This window comes from Gracilinanus agilis, chromosome 2, assembly GCF_016433145.1.
Source record: "Gracilinanus agilis isolate LMUSP501 chromosome 2, AgileGrace, whole genome shotgun sequence".
Taxonomy (NCBI): domain Eukaryota; kingdom Metazoa; phylum Chordata; class Mammalia; order Didelphimorphia; family Didelphidae; genus Gracilinanus; species Gracilinanus agilis.
The window spans coordinates 477,876,953-477,890,347 of record NC_058131.1 but is presented as its reverse complement, the minus strand read 5'-3'; positions in this window follow the sequence as shown (position 1 = coordinate 477,890,347).

The following is a 13,395-nucleotide window of genomic DNA, read 5'->3' as shown; positions in this document are numbered from 1 at the left end:
TGGCTAAGAGACAGAAGGGAGGATCAGTGGAATAGACTTGGGGTAAATGACATCAGCAAGACAGTGTATGATAAACCCAAAGAGCCCAACTTTTGGGACATGAATCCACTATTTGACAAAAACTGCTGGGAAATTTGGAAAACAATATGGGAGAGATTAGGTCTAGATCAACACCTCACACCCTACACCAAGATAAATTCAGAATGGGTGAATGGCTTGAATATAAAGAGGGAAACTATAAATAAGTTAAGTGAACACAGAATAGTATACTTGTCAGATCTCTGGGAAAGGAAAGATTTTAAAACCAAGCAAGAGTTAGAGAAAATTACAAAATGTAAATTTAATGGTTTTGATTATATTAAGCTAAAAATCTTTTGTACAAACAAAAACAATGTAGTCAAAATCAGAAGGGAAACAACACATTGGGAAAAAATCTTTATAACAAAAAACTCTGACAGGGGTCTAATCACTCAAATATACAAGGAGTTAAAGCAATTGTATAAAAAATCAAGCCATTCCTTAATTGATAAATGGGCAAGAGACATGAATAGGCAATTTTCAGGTAAAGAAATCAAAAGTATCAATAAGCACATGAGAAAGTGTTCTAAATCTCTAATAATTAGAGAAATGCAAATCAAAACAACTCTGAGGTATCACCTCACACCTAGCAGATTGGCTAAAATGAAAGAAGGGGAGAGTAATGAATGTTGGAGGGGATGTGGCCAAATTGGGACATTAATGCATTGCTGGTGGAGTTGTGAACTGATCCAGCCATTCTGGCTGGTTATTTGGAATCATGCTCAAGGGGCTATAAAAGAATGCCTGCCCTTTGATCCATCCATACCATTGTTGGGTTTGTACCCCCAAAGAGATCATAGATAAACAGACTTGTACAAAAATATTTATAGCTGCGCTTTTTGTGGTGGCAACAAACTGGAAAAGGAGGGGATGTCCTTCAATTGGGGAATGGCTGAACAAACTGTAGTATATGCGGGTGATGGAATACTATTGTGCTAAAAGGAATAATAAACTGGAGGAGTTCCAGGCGAACTGGAGAGACCTCCAGGAACTGATGCAGGGCAAAAGGAGCAGAACCAGAAGAACATTGTACTCAGAGACTGATATACTGTGGTAAAATCGAATGTAATGGGCTTCTGTACCAGCAGCAATACAGTGACCCAGGACACCTCTGAGGGATGTATGGTAAGGAACGCTACCTACATTCAGAGGAAGAAATGCAGGAGAGGAAACATATAAGAAAAGCAACTGCTTGAATTCATGGGTCGGGGTGGACATGATTGGGGATGTGGACTCGAAACTACCACACCAATGCAACCACCAACAATTTGGAAATAGGTCTTGATCAAGGACACATGATAAAACCAGTGGAAATGTGTGTCGGCCATGGGTGAGGGGAGTGCGGGGGGTGAAGGGGAAAGTAGGAGCATGAATCATATAACCATGTTAAAAATGATTATTAATAAATGTTTAAATTAAAAAAAATAATTATTGTTGAATTTTGTTGTGTATAGTAGGATAGAATCTGGGAAAGAGTCTTAATGGGGAAATTCATATTCATCTTTTTTTTTCTTATACTTTTGCTTTCTATATTAGTATCAATTCTAAGACAGAAGAGTGTCAAGGGTTAGACAACCAGGGTTAAGTGATTTGCCCAAGGACACACAACTAGGAAGTATCTGAAGCCAGTTTTGAACCCAGGTTCTTCCAGCCCCAGGTTTGGTGCTCCTCTGTTGTGCTGCCTAGTTGCCCCAACATGCATATAAATCTGGGGGGGCTTTGGGGAAGAATAAAGAGAATTCCATTTGATTGGTGCATGAAAAGACACAGATAAGGACTAGACTTGTGATTTCACTGGCACATGAAACTCTTCTGTGAGAAGATTCTCTTTATGAAATCGGATCAGCACTTCAAGTCTTGGAGAGTTGCTAAGAACAGAGGAATTAAGTGACTTGCCCAGAGTTACACAGCTTGTAGGTGTCAGGAATGGGACTTAAACCATACTAGATTCTAGGCAAGTTCACACCATACAATGATATTACTTAGTAAGCAGTAAGAAGGATTGACACTGTGAAGAGGGAAATAAACTAATAATCTTTTTTTTTTTTTAAAAAAAAAGCCAGAAAGCATTCTTTAATTGAATTTTTCCAAAGCAGAAAATGTCTAGGGAAAAGGGAACTATTAGAGGTGGTGAGTAGAATTCTAAGGAACCATTAGATTAAAGTGATGAAAGAGAATCCATTGAGAAATGAATATTGTCATTATAGACCAGAAAACAAGGGAATATGTCTCCTTAAAAACGGAGGGTTAAAAGGCTGTTGATACTATCAAGAATCTGAGTGCTATTCTGAGTCAAATAGGATTCAATCAATGGCTAAGCTGCATGCCTGTAAATCAGAGGATCGAATACCTGGTTTGCATCCTGAACCAGTTTTATAGTAGCTTTGACTAGAATTGAACTAGCATTGGCTGTGTTTGTGATGGACCGATTATGATTATGTGGCATCTCACTCACAATTTAAAGAGGAAACCTTGATTGAATTTCTTCAGTTACTGGAAAGAGAAGTAATTGGGGAAATGAGAGGTATTGGATAGACCTTCCATCTGATGATAAACTGGGTGGTTTTGTTCCCCAGCTCTACTAAGACTAGAGAATCCAGGCTCCAACCAAGACTAGAGAATCTCAAAGAAAAAAAGCAACAACCAATGCAAGAGTGGCCCTACTGAATTGGACTCATCTCTCTTCTAACCCAAACACAGAATATTCTGTCTCCAGCAATGGGACCAAGGAAATTATTACATAGAGAAATAGGGGAATTATTTTTAGTGCTGTTGCTCCTATGAGTGGGGGATCTTGCCCTTGACATTCCACTTTCCAATATTAGGAGAAGGTAGGAGAATTGGCAAACCTACTTGTCGAGAAGGCTGGAGATAGGTAAGTTGGCTATTTGTGTGCTTGGGAAGGGGACAAAGATCTCAATAAGCTCTGAGTCACACTCCAGATATAAGGGAGGGTTTTCTAATTTAAACTAATAATCACAAGAGCCAGTGACTTTCAAAGGAAACCAAAATTCCAGAAGCTGTCATGTATTACTAGGGGAGGGTGTGATTTTTCTTTTGTCAATCTACAGGACTTCTCTTTAGATACTTTTCAGTGGTGACATGCTATAGTTCTAAGTCCAGCCTCCTTACTATCTTTAGAATGAGATCCAGCCCTTGCTTTGAATGAGCTGAGACCATCTGTTGCTCAGAGAGACAGCCTGAATTGGAAATCATTCCTTTAGTTAATAGCAGGAAGGAGTTTCTCCCTTTTAAACATTGGGCTGAGAATCTAGGGAAACCAGAAAATACGATCCACTTTTTTTTGGTAGAAAAGTAGGCCTAAGGAAGTATAACCATGGTGACCTGGCCTGTTATTCTTAAGGGTAGGAGATAGGTGGACAAGTTTCCATGGGGGAGTTGCCAAGAAATGGTTGGATAATCTAATTGTTTTCTTGTCACTTTGCTTGATTGACATTTCTTCTCCTCCTTTCTTCCTTCTTTCTTCTTCTTTCTTCCATTGGTGTGTGTACTTCCAATAAGAAGACATGCTTCAAAAATGCAGATATTATATGCTCTACAGCTTTATGCTCTAGAGTGCTAGTTGGATCATTGAGAGGTTGATTTACCCAAGGCCACATGGCAAGTGTGTATAAGAAGGACAACTTGAACCCAGGACTGCCTTATTCCAATGCTGGTTCTACCCATGGTGCTATGTTGCCTTGTTGCTATCCAGTAATATTTCTGTCACTATACTATTAAGAGGGTATAAATTAAAGCTGTACTATTATATTGGGAGATGGGCTTATAGAGCCCAGGATTATAGGCACAGGAAAGAGTGGGACTGAATAGATTAGAATAATGGGAGGTTGAGTGACGAATAAACTGGCTCATCTAAAGACATGGAAGATGTGACTCCCCCTTTTTTTATGGGTTTAGAGTCAGAGGGCCTGGATTTGAATCCTGGCCATATCACTTATTACCTTGGCCTTATTATTGATTATTGGGAAAGGATATTAGACTGAGGGAAGCTGGAGAGAGAGAAGAGAAAGAAGGATGTCTTGATTCCATTTGGGGTGGGATTTGGGTTTCCCCATACACTTGGTTTTTTAGGGGTATGGAGAATGTTTGTGGTTGAGTCATTTCAATAGAGTCCAATTTTTTGTGAACCCGTTTGGGTTTTTTTGGGGGGACAAATAGAATGGTCATTTCCTTCTTCATCTCATTTTACAGATAAGGAAACAGAGGCAAATGGGGTTGGTTAAGCATCTTTCTCATGGTCACACGGCTAGTAAGTGTCTGAGGCCAGATTTGAAGCTGAGTGTTCCTGACCTCAGGCCCGGCACTCTAGCCACCTTCCTGCAGAGAATGTACCAGGCACTATTTAGGGTCTCCTTCAGTTTCAGATCCTATTTGTGATTCAGGTACAATGACCAGATTCCATTGTTGGCATCAGTTATAAAGAATGCATTTCGACATTTTATTCAATAAACCCTCTAAATATTTAAACATCAATTTAAACATTTAAATTGGCAAACATTGATGTACGTGTCCATTCCAACCACATAGCCATACATCCAAGCCTTCCATTCTCTCAAAGCCACTACAAGGTGTCTGTCCCAATTCCTATGGATTCATTGAATGGGGGTGGGGGGAGGAGCAGTTATAGCTACAGAAGGAGCATGATGGTGTCTATCTATCTATCTATCATTCTTCACTATTTATTCTTCCCCCCCAACCCTTGGTCATACATTCCTTCGATTACATCTTTTATACCGCTTTTCTTACATAATTCCTCCTTTATAATATGTTTCAACTGGCTCATGCCTACCATGTACCCTCTCCATTGACCTTTTGTTTTTTATTTTAATTTTATTTTTTAATCCCTTACCTTCCACCTTAGAATCAATACTGTGTATTGGTTCTAAAGCAGAATAGTGGTAAAGGTTAGGCAATGGGGGTTAAGTGACTTGCCCAGGGTCACACAGCTAGGAAGTGTCTGATGCCAGATTTGAACCCAGGACCTCCCATCTCTAGGCTTGGCTCTTAATTCACAGAGTACCCAGCTTCCCTCTCCATTGACCATGTGGTATGAAGTGATTGATAAATAGGAATAGAGACTAGAGCTGTGACTTATCTGGTTTTTGGTTCAAGAAAGTGCCAGATGAGGGGACTCTTTCTATCAATGCAGATTGACACTATTTTTATAACTTACAACTTTTAAGAGTTGATTAGAGTGTAGAGATATTAAATGACTTGCCCAAGGATCGCATAGGTAGAATATGCCAGAGTTGAGACTTGATCTGATGTGTTATTGGTTCTAAGGCTGACTATTTCTCCACTATTACACAACTGCCTTTGTGATACATTTTAATCCTCATTTTAAAGAGGGAAACAGAGGACAAGAGAGGTTTATCTATGGATTTATTGTTGCCCCGCTAACTATTTACAGCTAGAGAACATAGGGGTCCTTTCTGTGATTGTCAGATCATATACTTTCTCATAAAAAGCCTCAGTTGGGGATTCAGAATTCTAGATTTTGAGGTAGTAGGGAACTTAAAACCATCTTCTGCAACCATACCTTCTTTCTATAATTGAGGAAACTGAGACTCACATAAGTCATATAAGATTGTAGGATTCTCCACTAGATTTTGAGTTCCTTGGGGGTGGGAAGCCTCTTTTTGATTCTCTAGTGCTTGGCATAAGGCCTAGCACATAGTAGATAGTTAACAAATATTTATTAAATGAATGAGTTGAAAAAAAGGGATAGACAGCATTTGAACCTAGGCCTTCTAACTTGAAATCCAGTACTCTTTCCCATTGTATCACATATTAGTGAGGGATCATTCTATTTTTGGAAAATCAAATAAGTAATAACAGTTCAATAATTCTATAAGCATTTAAGCATTTAAGCACCTACTAAGTGCCAGGCACTGTGCTAAGTGCTAAGGACACAAAACAAACTACAGTCCTTGCCCTCAAGGAACTTGCAGTCTAGTCGAGGGGAAGTGGTGGGATGGGGCAAAGGAGAAGACAACATGAAAATAACCCTGTCCATACATTAAATATATATACGTATATATGTATACATATATATATATATATATATTAAATGGAAAGTAATTTCAGAGAGGGAATTGCTAGCAGCTGGAGTGGTATATTAAGGGTATCAAGAAAGTCTCCTACAGAAGGTGGAATTGAACTGAGATTTGAAGGAAACTAGGGAAGCTTGGAGGAGGAGATAAGGAGGGAGGCATGGGTGAGAGCCAATGGAAATGCTCAGAGATGGAGGATGGAATATCCTGTGTGACAAATAGCAAGGAGGCCAGTGGAGTTAAATCATAAATTCTGCTGTAGAGAGGAAACGGGGTGAGAAGATTAGAAAGGTAGGAAGGGCCTGGTTGGGAAGAGCTTTAAATGCCAATCAATGTCTGATATTCATTAAGAAAACCCTGATTGGAATATGGAAATGTGTATTACATGAAAGCACTGATATAACCTCTATCATACTATTTACTGCTTTGGGAAGGATGGGGGACAGAGAATGGGAGAATCTGAATTTCAGAATGTCAGAAAACAATTATTAAAAATTGTTTTTCCATGTAATTGAAAAAACCCCAATAAAGAACAATAAAAATGTATGGGTGTATGGAAAAATACTTTGAAAAATATAAACAATTATAATTTTCTCACTTAAAAAAGAAAATCCCAAACCATTAAACATAATCTAAAGTATGGTCCATATTCTGTTTAAAATATTTTAGAAAGAACTTACTAAAATGATTACATCAGAAAAGGTTTCCTTGTTAAAAGAGAAGCTTCAAATCATTTGGAAAATTAATTTATGAAGAACAGTGCTATTGTAGTTCAGCCATTTCAGTTGTCTGACACTTCCTGATCCCATTTGGGGTTTTCTTGGCAAAAATAATAGAATGGTTTGCCATTTCCTTCTCCAGCTCACTTTACAGATGAGGAAACTGAGGCAAATAGGGTTAAGTGATTTGCCCAGGGTCACACAGCTAATAAGTATCTGAGGTCAGAAAGATATATCTTCTGGACTCCAGGTCCAATATTCTATCTGCTGTGCCCCCTAGTTGACCCATGTAGAACAGTCTGACCTTTTAAGATGGATTTCGTTGAGGGGCTTCAGTGGATAGCACATGAATTTGGAACCAAAATGTCTATCTTTGGACCACCACTTTCATTCCTTACTCTGAAGTTTCTGGACATCAATTTCCTCAACTGCAAATGAGTGGGCTGTAAAAAAAAAAAGAGTTAAAGTAGAGAGACTTTAGAATCTCCAGGTATTCTAACTTCCAGTTAGCGAGAGTGAAACAGAATAACTTTCTCTCACTGGGCCAGTTGCACAAATGCCTTGGAGACAATTGATTATAAAATCAGTCTCTCTTTTATTATAAGAGGGGATACACACTGAGGATCAGAACAAGGGGTCCCTAACTCTAAGGGATCTAGCTATTCACTCAGCAACCCTCTAGGTCCCTTGCAAGAGGGAGCCTTTGAGTCTTCCACCTAACTTACCAGCTTCCTATTTCTATTTAGGTGTTCCCCAAAAGCTGAATAACCCTCCATAGTTAGTTGGATTGAGTTCAAAAGTTGTCTCCAAAACCAGTTATGATTTTTCTCAAATGGCTAAGTCCACCCCACGGGGTCTGACCCTTGAGGTAAAACCTCAAAGCCAATCTGACAGGATTTTTAGATAAAACCCTTCTAGAAAGCATATCAGATATGATCAGATCCTTTTCTAGATATTTCCAGTCAGAGTACCTCCAAAAATGATTTAGGGGTTTCTCCTCCACAGTCAGGTTGAGGCAGCTAAGCTGCCTTTCCTTCTCCCTTCCTGACAGGAAGAGCTGAAACCTCCTCCCCCAGGAAGTCACTTACTCTTCCAGTTGTCACTTCCAAATGATTCCTCCTCTGCCTTCTGCCTGCTAAGATCCTTTCCCTTGAGTTCCTGGTATGTGCCTTGAAGACAGCCTTCTATTTCTCTTAAATCTTATCCTATCTCTATCCTTTTCCCATTATGTTGAAATAAATGTTCCCTATGTTCCTTGCCAGATCTAAACATCATGATGATGATAGCTGGCCTTTATATGGCACTTTAAAGCTTGCAAATTATTTTAGAAATATTTCATACTATCCACAATACTGGAAAATGGGGATCATTATAATACCCATTTTACAAAAGAGGAGACCAAGGTAAACAGAGTTTAAATAAATTATTCAGGGTCCCAAAGCTAGTAGTCTGAGACAGAATTTAAATTCTGGAGTTTTTCTGACTCTAGGACCAGATCTCTATCTACTATGTCACTTTACTGCTACTCTGGTTAATATAGCTTCTCTAGTTAAATTATGATTCAATGGTCTTGCTCTTTAATTTTCGTGTTGGAAAATAGTTTCTTCTTGTGCAAAACGATTAGCATTTTCCTTTTCTTTTCTTCTGTCTTGAAAAAAGTGCCACTTGTTATATAGGATGGATGTCTTGGAAGATGCAGGGGGAAATTATGTAAAAAATGTAAATGTGGTATAAAAAAACCCAGAAATAAAAATTAGAACTACTTTTTGGCTACTACCTATTGCAGAGTGACATTATCTGGTACACACACTCATCCTTGGAAGAGAGACATTTTTTTTTTGGTGAAGAATGAAATACGTTTTGTTTTGCTTTTTTTTAGTAGAGAAATAAATATGGGTGGATGGACACATGTGTGCACATGTGCTGTCTTGTCAAATAATTTCATAGCAGATACATTGCAGAAATGTGTATCCTAGTTTGTTTATAAAGGACTCAGAGGAATTTCCATAAAAAGAACTATTGAGAGAACTCAATATGTATTGTTTGGAGAAAATTGGAAAATGTAAGGTTACATGAAGGTTACACAATACAGAAGAAGAGAGAACTAGATTTGGAGCTACGAGAACAAAGTTCTAGTCATTAACTGGAGATCATAACAATGACAAGCCTTTTGCCCTTTCTGGGATTCCATTTTATCATCTGTAAAATAGAGTTTTGGAGTATATATTTGCTAAGATTCCTTTCAACTCTATTAGTTTATGTATGATTCCATGAAGTGTAGGAAGGCTCAGTTTATCTAAGCAAAATCCAGGACTGGCCTTTCTCGTTATCCAGCCCAATTGCTTCATCTTTTAAGACCTCAGTTTTCTTATCTGTAAAACAAGAGGGTTAGATTGAATGCTCTTTAGCTTCAGATTCCTGGTTCTGTGATTGCATATATAATCCAATTTGCAGAATTTCAATGGAATAGAACTTAAGGAAAAAGATGGATTAATTATGAAAGATTGGAAAAATTAATTCAATATGATAGGTTTGAATTTTGAACTTATAGGTTATAGTTTTGGAGAAGGAAATAGCAAACTTCTTGAGTATTTTTGCCAAGAAAAATCTCAAATAGGGTCACCAAGAGTTGGACACGACTGAAACCATTGAATGAGTTGTAGTTTATCAATTTCAATTGTATCACAGAGCTGGGCATATGATGACAATAAATGGGACTATAGGATTAGATATATGTGAATTCACTTGGTGTATAGTATTAGGGAAACTGGCAATTCTTTATATTGAGGGAGAATTGTATTTATGAGGGAACTGTTCTCTCTCTTTTTTTACTATTTCAGAATAATTTCATTTATTTATTTATCTATTTATAAACATTTATTAATATTCGTTTTTAACATAGTTACATGATTCATGCTCCTACTTTCTCCTTCACCCCCTGCACCCCCCCACCCATGGCCGACACACATTTCCACTGGTTTTATCATGTGTCCTTGATCAAGACCTATTTCCAAATTGTTGATAGTTGCATTGGTGTGGTAGTTTCGAGAATGTGGGTAGCGTCTTTACCATAAATCCCTCAGAACTGTCCTGTGTCATTGCATTGCTGCTGGTACAGAAGTCCATTACATTCGATTTTACCATAGTATATCAGTCTTTGTGTACAGTGTTCTTCTGGCTCTGCTCCTTTCGCTTGGCATCAATTTCTGGAGGTCTTTCCAGTTCACCTGGAATTACTCTGGTTTATTATTCCTTTGAGCACAATAGTATTCCATCACCAGCATATACCACAGTTTGTTCAGCCATTCCCCAATTGAAGGACATACCCTCCTTTTCCAGTTTGTTGCCACCACAAAAAGCACAGCTATAAATATTTTCGTACAGGTCTGTTTATTTATGATCTCTTTGGGGTACAAACCCAACAATGGTATGGCTGGATCAAAGGGCAGGCATTCTTTTATAGCCCTTTGAGCATAGTTCCAAATTGCCATCCAGAATGGTTGGATCAGTTCACAACTCCACCAGCAATGCATTAATGTCCCAATTTTGCCACATCCCCTCCAGCATTCATTAGTCTCCCCTTCTTTCATTTTAGCCAATCTGCTAGGTGTGAGGTGATACCTCAGAGTTGTTTTGATTTGCATTTCTCTAATTATTAGAGATTTAGAACACTTTCTCATGTGCTTATTGATACTTTTGATTTCTTTACCTAAAAATTGCCTATTCATGTCTCTTGCCCATTTATCAATTGAGGAATGGCTTGATTTTTTATACAATTGATTTAACATATCCTTGAGTGCATATATTAACAAATTAAGGAGGGCAGAGATTAATGAATTGGGCGTGCAACTCAAAAAATGAGAAAGCGAGCAAATTAAAAATCCCCAGATGAAAACTAAATTAGAAATACTAAAAATCAAGGGAGAAATTAATAAAATCTCTTTTTTTTTAAAAGGAGAAGTGAGATGCCTCTCTTTATTCATCCTCTTGTTCTATCAGTCATGCTGCAGTTGAAATCAGGAGCTCAATCAATATTTTATATGTTTCCCATATCAACTGACCTGGGAAATGTTGGATCCCCCTAGTGGAATGTAAACTCCTTGAGGTCAAGGCCTCTCTCATTTTTGTTTTTGTACTCCTAGTGTTTAGTGAAGTGCCTTGCACATAGTATATGTTTAATACATGTTTATTAATGCATCTGAACAAAGACAATGGGTCCAATTACGGAATAATTCTACATAAGACTTATCGCGGGGGGAGTCTTGAATTTTGAGTCAAATAGCTTCTTAATCCTTAGGGACAAATGACAATCTGGTAAGATTATGAGGTCCTGCAGTTGTTAGGCATCTCAGTGAATGGTTGCCAAAGCATTTAAGTAAAAACTTGTTAAATGAGGAACTTCAGCTCTTAAGGGGTCACTTTCTTCCCTTCTCATCTCCCCTTTTCTCCATTAAATACAGAAACAACTATCCTTTCTAGTATTCATTTTTTCTCTTGATCACACACAATGAAAATCGATTTCCCACCACAGGGTAGCATACAGAGAAGAAACCCGTACCTCACTGAATGGAAAGGACTATCTATCATAGGCAAAGAGAGATTTGTTCCTACCAAACCAAATAGGTCCATGGATGAAGAACTGGAATAATGGTCACAGGGGATCATCTAGAACAGCATTGGTGAAGGTTTTCAAGTTTGCATGCCCAATCTGCAACTTTAATCTGCCTGTGAGCCATCCGCATTACCCTAGAGAGCTGAGGGATTAAGTGCTTGCTTTCTGAGGCTGGCCAGAGGGGTGAAACATGCAAAAAATGTCCTTGGGCGCTGGGAAGAGGGAGAATTGAGCAGCTCCCCAAGTGCCATATGGGCCTTCTTCACATTTTTCCATGGAGCTCTTTGGTAATCTCGTGAAGCCAATGGTTTCCTCAGAACAATAATGTCTTTTAAAAAATTCATAATTGAAGGAAATGGTAAAATTTAGTTAAAGATTAGTGAAAATATACATGTATATATATATATATATATATTTCCCCATCCAATTTAATAAACCCCATGTTTGTGGATCCCAGGTTAAGAATACTTAATCTAATCCAACCCCCTCATTTTATGAATAAGGCAACTGGGGCCCAGAGAAGTTAAATAATTTGCCCAATGATATACAGGTAATAAGTAGTGGTTAGGATTTGGACCCCAGTTCTCTGGCTCTAAATCTGCCATTCCTTCCATTGTGCTGCTCCAGGAATAAAATATTCAGGGCTTTCCAGGGAAGACAGGCACCCCCTGGACACAGGCACTAGGAATAAGTTGATAAGAAATGCTTCCATATATAACACGCACCAAAATCTTAGTTTTTCTTGCTGGCCTTTGCTGCCTCCAAACTGTCCAACTCAGGCTTAACAGAACCTGATGCCTCCTTCACAGACTACACCTGAGAGGGCTTGCCTTTTGAGACAAATGTCATCTGGTAGCGGGTCTTGCTCTGGGGCTCTGATAAGGCAGGACCATGTATAAATGTGGATAAGAGGATCCTTAGATAGTCCAGGGTATGAGTCTGCAAATGCGTGTGTAACCCTGGCTTCCAAGGGCTGGACGATGGCCAAGACTTACAAGTAAGTTAAAGCCACTTTAATATAAGATGGAGATGGCAGCTTCTGCATGGTCTGTGAGACTCATTTCCAGGGTCTCGATTTAATTTAAAGAGACTGAGCCTAATCCTGCAGCCCCCCAACCGATGGCATTTAAATGCCTTGTGCCCGTGAAAGGAAATGAAACTGCTAGCAATCGCAATTCCCATCAAATAAAAGTCCCTTCATTAGGGCCGTGTTCTTTCTGGGAGAGTTTTTCTTCCAAGATGGTAGGTGCCCCTAGGAGTAGACTGACAGGACTCTGTGAGCACTGGAGAACTCATCCCTTTGCCTCTTATATTATAATATAATTATTTTTAACTCTAACAACAGACTCTGCCAACATGGTGTGTACTTCATTGGAAGGCATCCCCTTCAAGAACAGAGCAGACAGTCTTGAGATTTTTTTTCCCAGTGTTCCTTTTGTCTTGCTTATTTGTCTGATTCAGAGGCAGTCAAATATCCTGAAGCCTGGGGCTTTAGTTGGTGATGAGACTGTCCATCACTCAAGAAAAACGAATTCTCATTGCTCAACGCCCAGTCTGCATCCGTGTTTAAGCCTATGACTTTATTCAAGGGCAGATCTGTGTCATTTCTAACTACTCTTACGGCTTAGTAGGTGGTCAAGTTTATGTCGGAGCATAAACAGTTGGGAAAAGAAATCACCTAACCATGCAAAGCTAGAGATCTGAAATCCCCAGTGACTCACCGTACCTTCTTAAGACGAACCAGGGCATCTCAGTGATTTAGAATTTCCAAGCTGCTGGGCATATGGCTTTCTTCCCCCCCACCCCCCACCCCTTTTGTTTGTTTCAGGCGGGAGAAAACAGATAATTGGATGTGCCGGGGAATATTGTGCTTTGCTGGAGATAAATCACTGCCCAAGAAAGCCATCGCCAC